Source organism: Mesoplodon densirostris, chromosome 1 (assembly GCF_025265405.1).
Source record: "Mesoplodon densirostris isolate mMesDen1 chromosome 1, mMesDen1 primary haplotype, whole genome shotgun sequence".
Lineage (NCBI taxonomy): Eukaryota > Metazoa > Chordata > Mammalia > Artiodactyla > Ziphiidae > Mesoplodon > Mesoplodon densirostris.
The window spans coordinates 73,924,071-73,941,041 of record NC_082661.1 but is presented as its reverse complement, the minus strand read 5'-3'; the positions used below and the strand labels follow the sequence as shown (position 1 = coordinate 73,941,041).

General features: G+C 35.5%; 1 non-coding gene across 1 annotated transcript; it reads right to left on the bottom strand.

The window, feature by feature from the left end:
- Positions 1 to 4,790: 4,790 nt before the first annotated feature.
- Positions 4,791 to 4,863, bottom strand: TRNAG-CCC (transfer RNA glycine (anticodon CCC)). Its single transcript has one exon. It is a non-coding gene; the product is annotated as a tRNA-Gly (tRNA).
- Between the last annotated feature and the right edge of the window lie 12,108 nt (positions 4,864 to 16,971).

Below are 16,971 nucleotides of genomic sequence, written 5' to 3'. Positions count from 1 at the left end.
GCTTTTGAGATTTTTGGCTCATCAAAGTAAGTTACTCTCAGTACTACAGAAAGTAACTGTATTCAAAACACAACGGAGCCCTGTGTAAGAGAGAATGAGAGGAATTAAAATTTTCTCTAATGTGTAAAGGAAAGAGCACAAAAAGCCTTAAATAAAAAAATGTGATATTTGGAAAGTACTTTCTACTATGCAACAGATTACTCAGTACATCAAATGTTTGGGTTTGTTTTTATCCCCCCCCCAGAAAAATGGGACAATTTAATCATAAGATCCTTAATGCATTGCAAATTGATTTTTGTTTCAGTTCCTTCTGATTTCTTTTAAAATAAACTGACAATTGTCCTGCTGTCAAGACTCACTCTAAGACACCATATGTTTTAAATATTTTATGCTGGATTTTACTTAGATCTGAAAAACTAAGTAGAGAGATGGGAAAACTTTCGTATTAATTTAATCGTATTGATTTATTAGATTTGGACACTTCATTTTAATGTCTAATGATACCAACCTATCAAGTATAGGAATCATGCATAATGTTAAGAGAATAACATAGTATAGAAAATTTAACATCTTTAAAAAATATTTATTTATTTAGGCTGTGCCAGGTCTTAGTTATGGCACTCGGGATCTTCATTGTGGCATGCAGGCTTCTTAGTTGCGGCATGTGGACTCCTTAGTTGTGGCATGCGGACTCCTTAGTTGCAGCATGCATGCAGGATCTAGTTCCCTGACCAAGGATTGAGCCTGGGCACCCTGCATGTTAAGGTACTCTATAAATATTCAGTAATGATAATTGGCCCCCATATTTATTCACAATCTTTAAGGATTCTGTATCTATAAATATCAAAATATTTGGGGTAATGTTTTCTTCCTTCATAATTCTATTGGAAACAAGTTTACTCATTACAATGAGGTCATATAATTATCTTCACAGTTTAACCCTGCCACAAAAATGCTCTTTTTGTTTAATAATAAAGTGTGAAAAATCATATGGTGATGATGAGTTAAATAAACCACTACCCTGGGAACAGCATCTTCATTCTTTGTCCTAAACTGACTGACCACAGTAAGTAATTTTCTTCCTAAGAAAGATATCAGGGGAGGAAAACATTTTGGCTGCCTATGATATATTCTATAAAAATGTGCTGATAGTTCTCAGGCCAAGGAGAGCTCTCCACTCCACAGTTCACTTATAGATATAGGTTGATTCCTTATGCTATATATTTTTTATTGCTCTTAAAATAGAAAAGTACAGATTAAAAAAATAACAAACACCCATGATTCTACCACATACAGTTAACAAATGTTAACATTTGAATATGTTTACTTCAGCTCTGTTAACACAGGTCTTTTTGTTTATTGTTCATTTGTTTCTTACTGGGAAATAACCCATTACTGATAAAGTTGACATTGCCATTGTACACTGACCATGTCATGTTTCCTTCCCTCTTTCCCCACAAGAAATCTCTATCTTATGTTTGGTTTACACCTTCCTGTTCATGTTTTTATTCCTTCTCTCTATGGAAATAGAGATGATCGAAATAGAGATAACCAGGTCCAATATATAGGCTATTTTATCATAGTATATATGTTCTTACTGTTTGCTCATTGGTTTTGTTTTTTTTCCCTCTGTCAGTGTCAATACATGTAGATATAGCTCTTTTAATTACAATAATCTATTTCACTAGTTAAATATAATACAGTTTATTTACCCCTCTATTGATTGTATTTAGATTGTTTCCAGTCTTCACTATTAAAATTAATGTTCCTTGTAAATGTCTCTGTGTCTCCGTGTGCACATATGCCAAGAGTTTCTCTGGGATATATATCAAGAAGGGGAACTGCTAGATTTTCAGGTAAGTGCATTTTTAATTATACTGTTGTCAAAATGCTTTCCAAAATTTACACTCTTACCATCACTGTATGAAAATACTATTTTTTGAAGTTCTTGTTATTTTCAAACTTTAAAAATGTAGAATTTTCACGGGCTTCCCTGGTGGCGCAGTGGTTGAGAGTCCGCCTGCCGATGCAGAGAACGCGGGTTCGTGCCCTGGTCTGGGAAGATCCCACATGCCGCGGAGCGGCTGGGCCCGTGAGCCATGGCTGCTGAGCCTGCGCGTCCGGAGCCTGTGCTCCGCAATGGGAGAGGCCACAACAGTGAGAGGCCCACGTACCACAAAAAAATAAATAAATAAATAAAAATGTAGAATTTTCAGATTTTGAAATTGTTGCTAATCAATGGCTATGAAATTATATTTCATTATTATATTAAATGGCATCTTATTTACTATTAAACTTTTCAAAGTTGACTAGTCATTTGAGTTTCCTTTTTCCTGAACTGAATCTTCATATCCTTTGCCCATTGTTATGGGGTTGAGAAGTGAAGTATATGTGGAGAACAGCCTGGGACTATGGACCAAATGGCAGTGATTGGTTTTTATAAATAAGTTAATCATGCTCAGATGTACCTGTTAAATTCTAACATGCATGTTTTTAGGCTAAATGTGATAGAATGCTTCTTGTAACTTTGCTTAGCATCACCTGTGCTTCACACACCCGTAGAAGATATAAAGGTTGCTGTATAGTCCAGAATAATGTCAGTTAAATTTCCTTCAAGATGACTTTTCTGATTCTTCCAAAAACATAGATCTGTAGAATCCTGAGACTGGGATGATAAAAGGCTATTTTAGATATGCAATATCATTTCCACATCTTCTATTAATAGCTTCTATACCCATATGTTTAAAGCAAGGTAAAACATTTACTTGTTCACAGTAATACATGAGCTTGATCAATTGCATTCAATCCAACAAAGTAAGCAGGTACCCATTCACAATTCTCTTTTTGTATTAGGTTGCCTTTTCTGTATTTATTTATAAAATGTCTATGTATATTCTAGATATTAATCCTTTGCTCTCTATGTCATAAACAACTTCTCTCATTCTTGCTTATTGCATCTTTTGTTGTTTGGAAATTTATAATTTCAATATAGTTAAATGTATCAATATATTCCTTTATGGTTTATTCTTTTTGTGTGACTTGTTTAAGATAGCTTCTCTGCCCCAATTCAATGAAGATATTCTTTATATTTTTCAGAAAGTTACATGGTCTTTAATCAAATGGAATTGAATATATGCATATCTTTTTTTTCACATTTGGATATGCAGTTTGCATTTATCATAGTTTGACATATTGTAATGACACTTCTCTCATGAACTGATATCCCACATATACAAGGTCTGAGTGATTTTTTTGTTTGTTTGTTCATTTCTGCTTTCTCTTTTGTCCTTTTGATGTAGTTGCCCTTTCCTGAGCCAACACCATAGTGGTTTACATCCTGTAAGTATATAAATAAGTCTTGGTAACTAGTATGAGAAGAGTGTCTTCCTCCTTCTTTCTCTTCAGAATTAACTCAGCTTTTTTTGGACTTATACCCTTTCATATTAATTTTGGAATAAATTTCTCAAATCCCATGAAAAACACTGCTGAAATTTTAATTGAAGTCACATGGAATTTATAGATAAATTTGGATGAGTTGAAATCTTTATGATGCTGAATCTTCATAGCTATGAACATAGTACACATTTCCATTTAATCAAGTTCCCCTTTAAATGCTTCAAAACTATTTTATAATTTTATCCATGTAAAACTAGAATATTTGTTTGCAATTTATTTCTAGTTACCTTATTGTTTTGTTATATTGTAAATGCTTTTAAAAGATATAATATTTTCAAAGAGTTTATTCCTATCATATATGAATACAATAGATTTTATATATAAATCTTATCCCCGCCATCTAGCTGATGGATTCACTAGTTGTGTGATTATATGTGTGTATAATCTCTGTGTATACATATATCCTTGAGTATATATGAACATATACCATAGATACTCATATATATGTATCACCAAGCTTATTATTTGGGCTGCTCCATAATACTTGTAACTGTTCAGTTTTATGAAACATTTTAAGAATATAGTTATATCCTAAAACTCAGATTATTAAATACCAGAATTATTTAGTTTGCTAGAAAAATGTCTTAAAAGCATGGTATTAATTACTAGGGAGAATATAGAAAATATCACATAAGTCCCTGATATGATCAAGTTTGTCTTCTCAGCAAGCCAAAATAACCTCAGGAAAAACAATAACAATAATGATAATGACTACATTGTATTGAGCTCTTATTGAGCTTTTATTGAGCTTTTTGAGCTGAGAACAAGTACTGTTCTCAGCACTTTACTGCTCTAACTCATTTAATCCTCACAGTAAGGTAAGAAAGCTAAGCAGAAGTTAGTTTGCTCAAGCACACTGCTGGCAAGTGGCAGCACTTTTGAGTTTCTCTGAACGGAAAAATGTGGAATATTAGTCTGTTGTTCTCAACTGCAGATGCTTAACCATAATTCTGATACAACAGGACACCCCTTTGGGTTCCTGACACAACCTGGTATGTATTTTGATTTACGTTGATCTTATCATAGTTGTGGTCTTCACTGTAAGTCACTGTAGCGAAAGATAAAAACTTTCTTTCGCCTTAAATCTGCACCATCTCCACATGCTCCGATATTAAAAAGCAGTCACAATTAAATTCACTTTTAAGCCTTTTTAAAACTTGATATGCTAGATGATTCAAATTCATCTTAAATCATTACTTTCTTTGAAAAACCCAAGGACTCTTAGTAGATTTTTTTGTAATTAATTTATTTATTTGGCTGTGCCGGGTCTTAGTTGCGGCGCATGGGATCTTTGTTGCTGCCTGTGAGATCTTCGTCGCAGCCTGCAGATATAATTCCCTGACCAGGGATCGAACCCGGGCCCCCTGCATTGGGAGTGCAGAGTCTTAACCACTGGACCACCAGGGAAGTCCCCTTATTAACTTTTAAATGAACAGTATATATGATCTTATATGTTTATATTAGGAAACAAAGTCCTAGGAGACTGTAAATGTCCCACAGTTCAAAGTCTCATGGAGAGTCAGAGGCAGAATTGTACTTCACAGGATTCCTAGCTAAGCTCCTTGTTTGATCTTCCATAAAATGCAGATGGATATCTGACACCTCAGTGATATTGAAAATTAGCTTAAAGTTTATCAAGTGATAGGGGCCTCCCTGGTGGCGCAGTGGTTGAGAGTCCGCCTGCCGATGCAGGGGATACGGGTTCGTGCCCCGGTCTGGGAGGATCCCATATGCCGCGGAGCGGCTGGGCCCATGAGCCATGGCCGCTGGGCCTGCGCATCCGGAGCCTGTGCTCCGCAACGGGGGAGGCCACAACAGTGAGAGGCCCGCATACCACAAAAAAAAAAAAAAAAAAAGTTTATCAAGTGATATAGTAATATCATTGGTTCAAAGAGAAGTTAAAATAACACCCCTGCCCCCCACCCCAGCAATAGAGAGCTTCAGTTTGGGAACTTGCAGAAATGCAGTGAAATAGAGCCTTCAGTAAAGTCAGTTAAAATTTTATCTCCTTAGAATTTATAGTCTTCTTAGTTGAAGTTTGATTTTGTTTCCATACATTTTCATGGGTTCGACTTTCAAACTGTGTTGTGGAGAGCCCTAGCCATGTAATGTAGGTATGCTTGGGGCTATCTGAGTGCACAGGTCAAAAGGAGACTCCACTCCTGCAGCTCCAGGCCCCCCACCCCTTCCCTTCTTCCTCCAGAGCAGCCCTGCTTTTATCTGTGACATTGGGTGGAGGAATAAGATTGCATTAAATAATCGTTCTAAATCCACATTTCAGGGCATCTAATCAGCTAAAATGTCTACTTATCTAACTGCACACATTTTATTCTAAGCCTATATAGTACAAGTGAGTTGTAAAGCAGTAGACTACACTCTGAGGTCAAATGTAAAAGGCTGGCCTCTCTGAAAGAAAACCATTTCTCAGACAACACTGAATAAAGATTATGGAGTGCTACATTTATTTATTTGATGCCTTATATAGAGTTTAGTGCCTTAAGAGCTGGACTGGAAACATCCTCTATAAATACCCCAGAGTGCCCTAAAGAACTGGTGTAATTCATTCTGAGCTTTTAGTTATTTCTGGCATCTTCAATTTACTTGGCTTTGGTCCTGATACTTAATACTTGATTCTATTTCTGGCCGACACAAACAATATATAAACAGCCATAAACACAAGAATTATTTTAAATCCACATCAGACCTGTAATTCAGTTCAACAAAAGCAGGATTTTGTGGCATCCTGCCTTCAGATGTTTTTGTTGTGTTATGTGTTAAAAGTATTTAGCATTAATCTAAGATATGTGTTCAGAGTTGTACCTCTTTCTGGTAATGATGCTGAGGTCAGAATTAAACAAAAATCGTGGACATGAGCTCTGGAGTATGAACCTCTACTCCTCCACTTACTAGCTGTGAGACCCTGGGCAAATGATTTAACTTCCCTGTATCTTAGAGACAATAATGATACCTATTCCATAGGCTGCTATAAGGATCAAATGCAAAAAGTACATGTAAACCACATGGAAAAGCATCTATCATATATCTTGCATATAGTAAGTGCTCAATCAACAAGTTATAATACAAGACTAATGTTATAAACTGTACTATATCACATTTCTAATTTTTAGTTTCTGTTTGCCAACAATGGAGCATGATTTGACCTGCCATACAACTGAATCTATGCTATAATGAGTTTTAGTTTACAGTCACAAATGGCCTAGATTATCCAATTAAAATCAAAATTTGTAATTTAAGAAATATTAAGGAACGCCCATTAAAATTTCTATTTTTTGGAATTAACATTTTTGTTAATCTCTGGTTTTCAAAATCTCATAAAGTTATTTTTTCTCTACTATTTTCTGGGACTCAATCTCCCCATTAGGCATTTTCTCATCTAACATTAGCAACATTTAAGCCCCTCCTTTGTCATCAGTTTTGTTTGTTTCTCCTTCTGTAGGTCATCTGTTATATTTGAAAGAAAATTTTAAAAAGGAGAAAAGCTAGAAGAATAGGCATGCAGTTTGGCTCTGTTCAGCTAGACTTTACTTAGCAGAGAATGGCATGTTTTGATTATGCAACCTTGATATACTTGTCAATTCTTCATTCAGTTCTGGGACTGTTGATTCCCTGCCTGTCTCGTTATTATCTACCATCCTTGCTCCTGAGAGTGAACACATTTTGAGGAATTATGCCACCTAAGGAAAGGTTCTCTCCCTCTTCTGTCAAGTGCCAAGAAAGGGCCTGTAGTTAGATGAGACAGCTAGAGAGAAAGGAGAAATATTTGTTGTGACTGTGAAATAATTATCAGAATGAAGCATGCATAAGTGACATCTGAGGTTGGACTACTCTGGAAGGAAACAATGTTTATCAAGTGAAAGGTCAGATTGTTTGAGTCATCATTAGTACTTGATAGTTATAAAATAGTTCGGGAGAAACCATAACCATCCACGTAAAAGACAGCAAGGCCAAAATGCTTGGAAAATTGTTTGTCTCACACCTGGTTTGTTGTCATTAGTGGCTCTCATAACCGGCTGGTCCGTTATAAATCTAATTTAACTTCACCTTCAAATAAAGTTCTCTAGGCCCTCATCCTCCATACGTTGGAACATGTACCTATTTAAAGTGTGAAGAGATTTTCCTGTCCTCAGTAAGTATTGTCTCTCAGATCTCAGATGAAGATTGACAATTCAATGTGTGCTCCTGTGACCCAACTGAATTCATCTCTCTGCAGTCCTATCACACAAGGGTGTAATTTTATTTATCTTTAAATCATATTCTAAACTTTTATAAGGAAGCAAGTTTATATCAATGAATATGCCACCTGTAGAAGACCTGGTTTCTTGAAAACCTAAATTTGCTTTCAAGTAAAATTTAAAAATAATAATACCAAACACTTAAACTTATATTACACCTGCTGTCCTAGAATAATTATTTATAATTCCCCCTTTCATTTTCAAATGCATTCCACTTTGGGTGCTCAATTAGATGGTCACTATATTTATATAACACTTACTAGGTGTTCTATGAAATTTACGTATATTAACTCATTTAATTTTCATAACATCTCAATAATGTAGGTGCTGCTGTTATCCCATTTTATAGATGAGGAAATCACAGCATAGAGTCATTAAGAAAATTGCCCAAGGACAACAGAAATACTTCGAGAGGATGGAATTTGAACCCAAGCAGTCTGGTTCCATACATCTATGGTCCTACTCTCTATGCTATTGTAGACTCCATAAAGTTTGATACTTGTTTTCCTTTTCCCCCTTTGTTACACTTTTAAATGACCCTGTGGTCATGAGGACAACCTTTGGGCCTTCCCTAGAAATAATTCACATATGAACTTAAGGCCCTCAAATGCTTTGATACCCTGGGGTGTTTTGATCCAAACTTTCCAGAATTGGTTGTCTGAATAAGGACTCTGGAGAATGGAAAAAAGGGAGAAGGAAGAAGGAAGGCCTAAGTACTATCATCAGTTACCTCTGTAGGAAACCAAGCATTTATTCTCCTGGGACCATGCTGTAAAAAATGGAAATGAGAAGAGAGGATGAGTTGACATTTGGAATTTAGAGATGACTGAATTGTAAAACAAAGAGAAAGATAAATTTTCATGTTTATGTAAAGATTGATATTTGAGCTAAGAGAGCATTCGCTGCAAGAAGATGCTTACAAAAGTCACTTTTAAAATAAATGAGAAAATAAAAATGCAGAGAAAATATGAAAAATAAAATAAAATAAAATAAAATAAAGGAGAGCTCAGATCCCACTCCCAGCACTGGAAGCCAAGACTATATTTCTCAGCCACTGCCAAGATCCACCCAAATGTAGCAGGTCTGAGATCTTCAGTCACTTAAACCTGTGTAAAAAGACAGATTCACAACCAGGGACTTATGTTAAGAGAACTCTTCGGTTTCTTTAAACTTGATCCAAAGAGAGATGGCTGTTATCTGTTTTACTGAAATCCTTATCTTAGCCATTCCAGCTCACATTTCCAGGCAGCTTTGGAAGTTTTTCTGAGGATACTCTGAAGTCCAAGAAGGGCATGGGGTCCTTTGTTTTTACCAGGTTATATCTTCCCTAATCCCAACACATAGTTGGGATTCAAAGTGTTCCTCAATTAATATCAGCAAAATCACAACAATTTTCTCTTAAACATTTTTACACATAACTTATTCAGGAGTCCATAGCTTTTTAGTTTCATTTTAAACAATTTTATTTTTTATATTTTTTGAATAAATATTTGTCTTTCTGATTTTTTTTTTCTTCTTGGCCAGATCCCTTATGATTACTAGCAATAATATGCAAGCATTTGGAAACTTATTTGGAATTCAAACTTATTTCTAAGCTTTTTACTTTATACTTCAAAGTAATTATGAGGTCCCCAAGATCAACCCCAGGTTTGATGATTTACTAGAAGGGCTCACAGAACTCAGCATATAGTCTTACTCATGGTTATGATTTATTACAATAAAAGGATACAAAGAAGAATCAGCAAAAGGAAAAGGCATATGGGGTGAAGTCCAGTGGAAACCAGGCACAAGCTTCCAGAGTCATCTGCTGATATGCCTAGTTTCCCCAGATATGAGTTATGACAACAAATGAGTTATGACAACAAAATTTCGTCCACCAGGAAAGCTTGCTAGGCTCAGCACCAGGGTTTCTATTTGGGACTAGTGCTGTAGGCACCTTTTGCCTGGCATATACACAAATTCCAGACTCCCAGAAAGAAAGTTGGTGTTCAGCATAAACCATATTATTTGTACAAGCATTTTTGGTCCAGTGAGCCACTCTGAGGAGAGAATGGTGGGAACTGTCCTGAAAAACAAGTTCCCAGATGCCAGTCCGAGGCCAAACTTCTAAGCAGGCCTTACTAATGATAGCAGTCAAGCTTGCTCTTTTCTACACATATTTCATGGATTGATTTTCCACAAATAAAAATAACTTAAAGAAGTCAACTTATCTTCTCATAATAATGAGTCTCTAGTTGGGCCAAAACCCAATTATTCCAGCTCCCTATGCAATAGTCTTTCCAATAGACTACACAGCTGCTCAGAAAAGCATTTGATATCCAAGCAACTAAGACTGATTTAAACAAATTGAAGCTAATAATCAAGGATGCAGTTATAGCTTTTTGTCATTCATATATGAACTAGAAGTAATAATAGTCTCTAGATTAGCACTGTCCATGATAACTTTCAGCTGTAATGAAGTCTATAATCTGTTCTGTCCAATTCAGTAGCCACTATTAACATGTGTCTATTGGGCTCTTGAAATATGGCTAGTGTGACTAAAGAAGTATTTAATTTTGTTTAATTTTAATTAATCTTATTTTAAATAGCCACATGTGGCTAGTTGCTACACACTGGAAGCACAGTTCCAGATAATTTAAGACTTACTTTGTTAAAGCAAATTACAGTAAATTCATAGATTAAACAGCCCCTGGAACACTAGAGTTTCCTTTTGATTTCCTGAGGGCCAAACCAGTACCACCATATGGTCCCCGAAATGTCTTGATTTCTTGTGGTCTTAATCCAAACTTAGGAGGTTTAACCAGAATAAAGAATACTCCAGCACCACTGAATGGACTGTTTGTTTTTCCTGAGTCATTTAAAAAATAACCTAATGTCTGGAGATTGGTAGTAGCTCATCAGCACAAGTGGTGCTGACTGATAGCCCTCAAGAAAAGGAAGAACTGGCATAGACTGGCGCAAAATCAGTGAACCTCAATGTTTAATATCGGTTCACGGGTTTTTAGAGTTTACTGGTAACTACGCTGGAAAAGAGAGAAGGGAAAAAGCAAGCACAATAGTTTTCCTAAAAAATGTACCTAATGAAATAAATAATAAATTTTAACTTACTTCAAGTACTATAATGTTTAGCATACATATTTTCATAATATTCTATCCCCCAAATCCAGTAGAGCTTATTTTTGTGTACGTATAAAACATAATAAAAAATGATAGCATATAAAGTATGCAAGGTCATTTTTGAAATACAGTGACAGCTCTGTTTTTGTTTCCTATCCCAGTATAAAATCACAAATATTTCATCATTAGAAACTAAAAACAAATGAGTGCCATCTTGTGGTGGCATCTACCATTCCTAGATGATAGTGAAAATTGTCCCCACCTTCCAAAAAAGGCTTCTTAGTCCCTGTTAGAAATGCTGTCACCTCAATCTCAAGCACTCTTTCTGACTTGGTCTCTGGTTCAGTTTCAGAATGTACAAAAGAAAAATAAAAACAAAATTGAAGAAGTGGATGTAGAGGAAAGGGCCCGAGATTATTTACCTGAAGAGAAGTAAACAGCAGAGTTAAAAATATTTCTATGGGGCTTCCCTGGTGGTGCAGTGGTTGGGAGTCCGCCTGCTGATGCAGGGGACACGGGTTCATGCCCCGGTCCGGGAAGATCCCACATGCCGTGGAGCGGCTGGGCCCGTGAGCCATGGCCGCTGAGCCTGCGCGTCCAGAGCCTGTGCTCCGCAACGGGAAAGGCCACAACAGTGAGAGGCCCGCGTACTGCAAAAAAAAAAAAAAAAAAAAAAAAAAAAAAAAAAAAAAAAATTCTATGGAAAATAAAGAAATATTGGTAGTAGAAAAAAAATTTCAGAATTCATTAAGTGAAGTTGGCAGCCTAAGGAGAAAGTAGAAGTGTACACAATGCAAGGTCTTTTTAAGGGAGAAGAAGGAAAAACTATATAAATTAATGTTTACCCTACTGGTACTAGGGTTGCTGGTAAATGAAGAAGGGAGTAAGAATAAAAAGTGAAAATATGGCTAGATCTATTTTATTCTACCTATTTTTAAAATGCTACAAAACAATATTACTAATATGAAAAATGCTTTCTTACTAATAAGTACAAAATATCTTTCAGCATAGAAAGAGGCATTCGAAACTAGGATGTTTGATTGCAGCGGGAGTCAAATGGGATTTGCCCACAGATGTATCACAGTAGTATATGGCACTAAAACACAGTGATCCATGACAAGTGTTAGGAAAGCTAAGATAAAAACCAAAGATGTCTTTATGGCAGGATTATTTAGAGTCGTTAATATGTTCATATGCACCGTGAATACTCAAGACAGATTTGAGTTTCATCATTTTCTAAACTTTTATGAGTAAAGAACCATTTCCCCCCTTTGGAGTATATCCAAGTACTAGTGTTTTACAAGAACGTTTTGTGAAATCTTGCTCTTATTCAATAGTTCCAAATCCTTGTCACTGAAGAAGCCTTTCAGCATCCTTTCTCATTTGCTCTACCTGGATATGTTGTCACAGAAGGAAAGTATAAATATAACTAAGGAAGCTGTTGTATCCCAAAATGAGAACTTGCCCTATTAAGTATGAGCTGGACATCACTTAATGTTGCCAACACAGCCAATGACTTCTTTTAAAACTTTTAGTTGTATCAGTAAACTAATAATCCCATTTATAGCCTTTAGGAGCGCTGACAAAGTCTTTTGCCAAAACACTTACAAAATCAAGGAATATGGCAATAATTGTTGATTAGATGACCACTGGTAATATAGGTGCACTATATAAAGAGGTCCTGGTGGATAAATAATATGTAACACAGATTGGGTAGCTGTTCACTAAATTATTTCACTTTTCTCCTAGCCTACAAACTATGGTACATTTTCTGGTCTCCTTTAGTTTTGAATGCTATCATCTGACTAATATCTAACTAGTGAGATGTGGATGAAATAATGTACATAACTTCCAGGCTTGGCTCATAGACACCTTCTATGTGGTTATATATTCTCTCTCTCTGTTCCCCAGTTCACCAACAGGAATTGATGCCTAGAAAGACTTGGAAGCCATAGATTGAAAATGAGTCTTTCTCAGTCTGGGTTCCTGAATAACTGCATGGAGCAGTGGCCACACTCTACTACACACCTCTGATTGGACTTTACATGAACAAAAAAGAAATAACTGTTATAAGTTACCAAGATTTCAGGTTCCTTCTTCTTATAGCATCTAGCACTATTTTAATTATCGAAGGAGGACATAGAATTTCTGCAACCAAACAGAGGCTTTGCTAAATTTGATTAAATTTATTTTAAATTTTGTGATAGTACTTTGGTTTTTTTTTCTTTTTCATGAGGCTCCATATCTTGTTTATTTATTTTTCATATATTTGGAAAACTAGTGAGAAAGAAACAATGCATGTAGAATCAGAAAGCCTGCCTTTTATTCTCAGCCACTTGCTAGTCATTGATTTTGAGTGTGTCACTTTCACTTAACTGTGTGGAACATCTTTGATTCTGTTATTCCCTTTTCTGAAACACGCTTAACACCCCCACCCCAAAACACTCCCCTAATGCATCCCCTTTTGCCTTTTTGACCTAAGCCTATCTCTTCTTATTCAGCCTTTCTCTAGAGCAACTTTCTAGTTCTGAATTATAGCAACATAACTCCACTATGTAATTATGTTTTCTTGCTCTAACTTACTGTTTCAAATCACTGGTTGATATGAAACTCCTCCATGGCACTCCATCATCTACTCTCTCTGCTCCTTGTGTGGTTCAGCCTCATCCAGGGCAGGTCTCCTCAACCAGGTTGTGACCATGTACCTAGCACCCAGTTAGGATGCAACTTCAGGATATGACACCAGGACTCAAGTCCAGGCCATCTGTCACCAAGATAGACCATAATTTTTGGGCAATAAAACCAAACACAACAAATTTTAAAATAATTTAAATAATAGACAATCTGTTCCCTGACTGTTAAAGAATCAAACTAGAAATCAATAACTGAAGACTAACAGGAAAATCTCTAAACATGTGGAAATCAAGCAACACATCTAAATAACCCATGGGTCAAAGAGAAAGTGTCAAAGAAAAAAAATTAAATTCATAGAACTGAATGAAAATAAAAATACAACATATAAAATTATTTGGTCTGTAGCTAAAGCTGCAGCACCAGGAAAGGTATTTCTAGCACTAAACACTTACATTAGAAATAAGCAAAGGTTGCACATCAATAATCTAAGTTCCTAACTCAAAAAACTAGAAAGAGCAAAATAAAGCTGAAACAAACAAAAGGAAGAAAATATTAAAGAACAGAGATCAATGAAACTGAAAATAAGTTAAGCAATAGAAATCTTCAATAAAACAAAACACTGCCTTTTTTTAAATCAAGAAAATTGCTAAACCTCTAGCAAGACTGACAAAATGAGAGAAGATATAAATTACCAATATCAAAAATGAAATAGGGAATATCACAACAAAGCCTGCAGTTATCAAAAGGATAATAAGGGAATACTATGAAATACTTTGTGCTCGTAAATTTGACAACTTAGAAGAATTAGATCAATCCCTTGGAAACCACATACTACCAAAATTCATCCAAGATGAAATATATAATCTGAATAGTTCTGCAACCAGTAGATAAATATACTTAATTTTTAATTTAAAACCTCTCAAGAAAGTAATCTCCAGCCCAGATGGTCTCACTGGAAAATTCTATCAAACATTTCAAAAACAATTACACGAATTTCACACAGTCTCCTCTAGAAAACAGAAGAAGAAAGAACACTTTCCAACTTGTTTTATGAGGACAGTATTACCATGATGCCAGAACCAAAACAAAACAAAACAAAAGTTATTGACCAATATATCAATATCTTACGAATTTAGACATAAACATTTTCAACAAAACATTAGAAAACTGCATCCAATAATGTATAGAAAGAATTATATACCATGGGATTTATTCCAGGTATTCAAGGCTGGTTCAACAATCAAAAATTAATCAATGAGGGCCTCCCTGGTGGCGCAGTGGTTAAGAGTCCGCCTGCCGATGCAGGGGATACGGGTTCGTGCCCCAGTCTGGGAGGATCCCATATGCCGCGGAGCGGCTGGGCCCGTGAGCCATGGCCGCTGGGCCTGCGCGTCCGGAGCCTGTGCTCTGCAACGGGAGAGGCCACAACAGTGAGAGGCCCGCATACCGCAAAAAGAAAAGAAAAAAAAAAATTAATCAATGAAATTCACCATTACAACTAGCTAAATTAAAAAGTCATATGATCATATCAATTGATAAACTGATGCCGAAAAAGCCTTTGACAAAACCTCAAATCCACTCATTACAACTCCCAGCAAATCAGTAATAAAGGAGAACTCCTTCAACTGACAAAGAGCATCTTAAAAACCTATAAAGTACTTAATGGTGAAAGACTGAATGCTTTCCCCTAAAATCAGGAAGATAGTGAGGATGTCTGTTTCACCACTTTTATTCAACATAATATTGCAAATTTTAGCCACTGAAGTTAGGCAAGAAAATAAATAAAAGAAACATAGATTGAAAAGGAAGAGATAAAATATCCCTATCTGCATGTGGCATGATTGTCTACATAGGAAATTCCAAAAATGCCACACACACACATACACACACACACACACACACACACACACACACACAGAAAAAACTCATTAGCAAGGCTGCAGGTACAAGACCAACACACAAAAACCATTCACATTTTTTATACTAACAATGAGCATGAAGAAATAAAAATTAATAACAGAACACCATTTACAATCATTCTAAAGAAAATGAAATATTAGATATATACTTAACAAACACATATAGGAACTATATGATGAAAATGATAAAAATACTGATAAAAGAAGTAAAGAAACTGAAATAAATGGAGAGACATACCAAACTGAAAGACTCAACAGTAAAGATGTCAATTCTCGCGGGGAGGGATAGTTAGGGAGTTTGGGATTGACATGTACACACTGCTATATTTAAAATGGATAACCAACAAGGACCTACTGTATAGCACGGGGAGCTCTGCTCAATATTATGTAACAACCTAAATGGGAAAAGAATTTGAAAAAAAATAGATACATGTATATATGTGTAACTGAATCACTTTGCTGTACACCTGAAACTAACACAACATTGTTAATCAACTGTACTCCAATGTAAAATGTTTCCCCCAAAAATGTCAATTCTCCACAAATTGATCTACAGGTTTAATGCAATTCCCATCAGAATCTCAGAAGAGTTTTTCATAGATGTAGTCAAGCTTATTCTAAAATTTATATGAAAAGGCACAGGCCCTAGAACAGCTAAAACAATTTTGATGAAGAATAAAGTGGGATGAATCACTCTATCTTACATTAAGGCTTACTGTGTTGCAGTAATCATGACAGTGTGGTATTGGCAGAGGCATAAACACATGTAAATCAATGAAACAGAACAGATAACTCAGAAATAATCCCACACAAATATTTTCTTTTCTTTTCTATTCTTTTTTTTTTTTTCCAAAAGAGCAAAAGCAATTCAATGGAGGAAGGATAGTCTTGTCAGCAAATGATGCTGGTGCAATTGACCATCGACAGGCAGAAAGATGAATCTCAACCTAAACCTCACACCTAACACAAAAATTAATTCAAAATGGGTCATGGTTTTATATTAAAATGTAAAACAATAAAACTTTAGAAAAACATGAGAAAATCTTCAGGATCTAGAGACAGGCAAAGAGTTCTTAGCCTTTACACCAAAAGCATAAAAAAGAGGAAAAATTGATAAATGAGACCTGATCAAAACTAAAAATGTTTGCCTTATAAAAGACCACATAAAGAGGATGAAAAGAGAAACTAGAGTGGTAAAAAACACTTGCAAACCACATATCTGACAAAGGAGTAGTGTCTGGAATATATAAAGAGCTCTGAAAACACAATTATTTAAAACAATGAATAATCCAATTGGAAAATGGGCAAGAGATATGAACAGTTATTTCACCAGAGAAGATAAATGATAAATAAGCACATGAAAATGATCAACATCATTAGCCATTAGGGCAATTCAAATCAAAACCATACTGAATTTTCACTACATACTTATCAGAATGGCTAAAGTAAAAAAAAAATAGTGATATCAAATGATAACATGGATGCAGAGAAACTGGATCACTCATACATTGTTGGTGGGAATGTAAGTGATCCAATTAGTCTAAAAAAAGTCAGGCTATTTCTTATAAAGTGAAACATGCAATTACTGTATG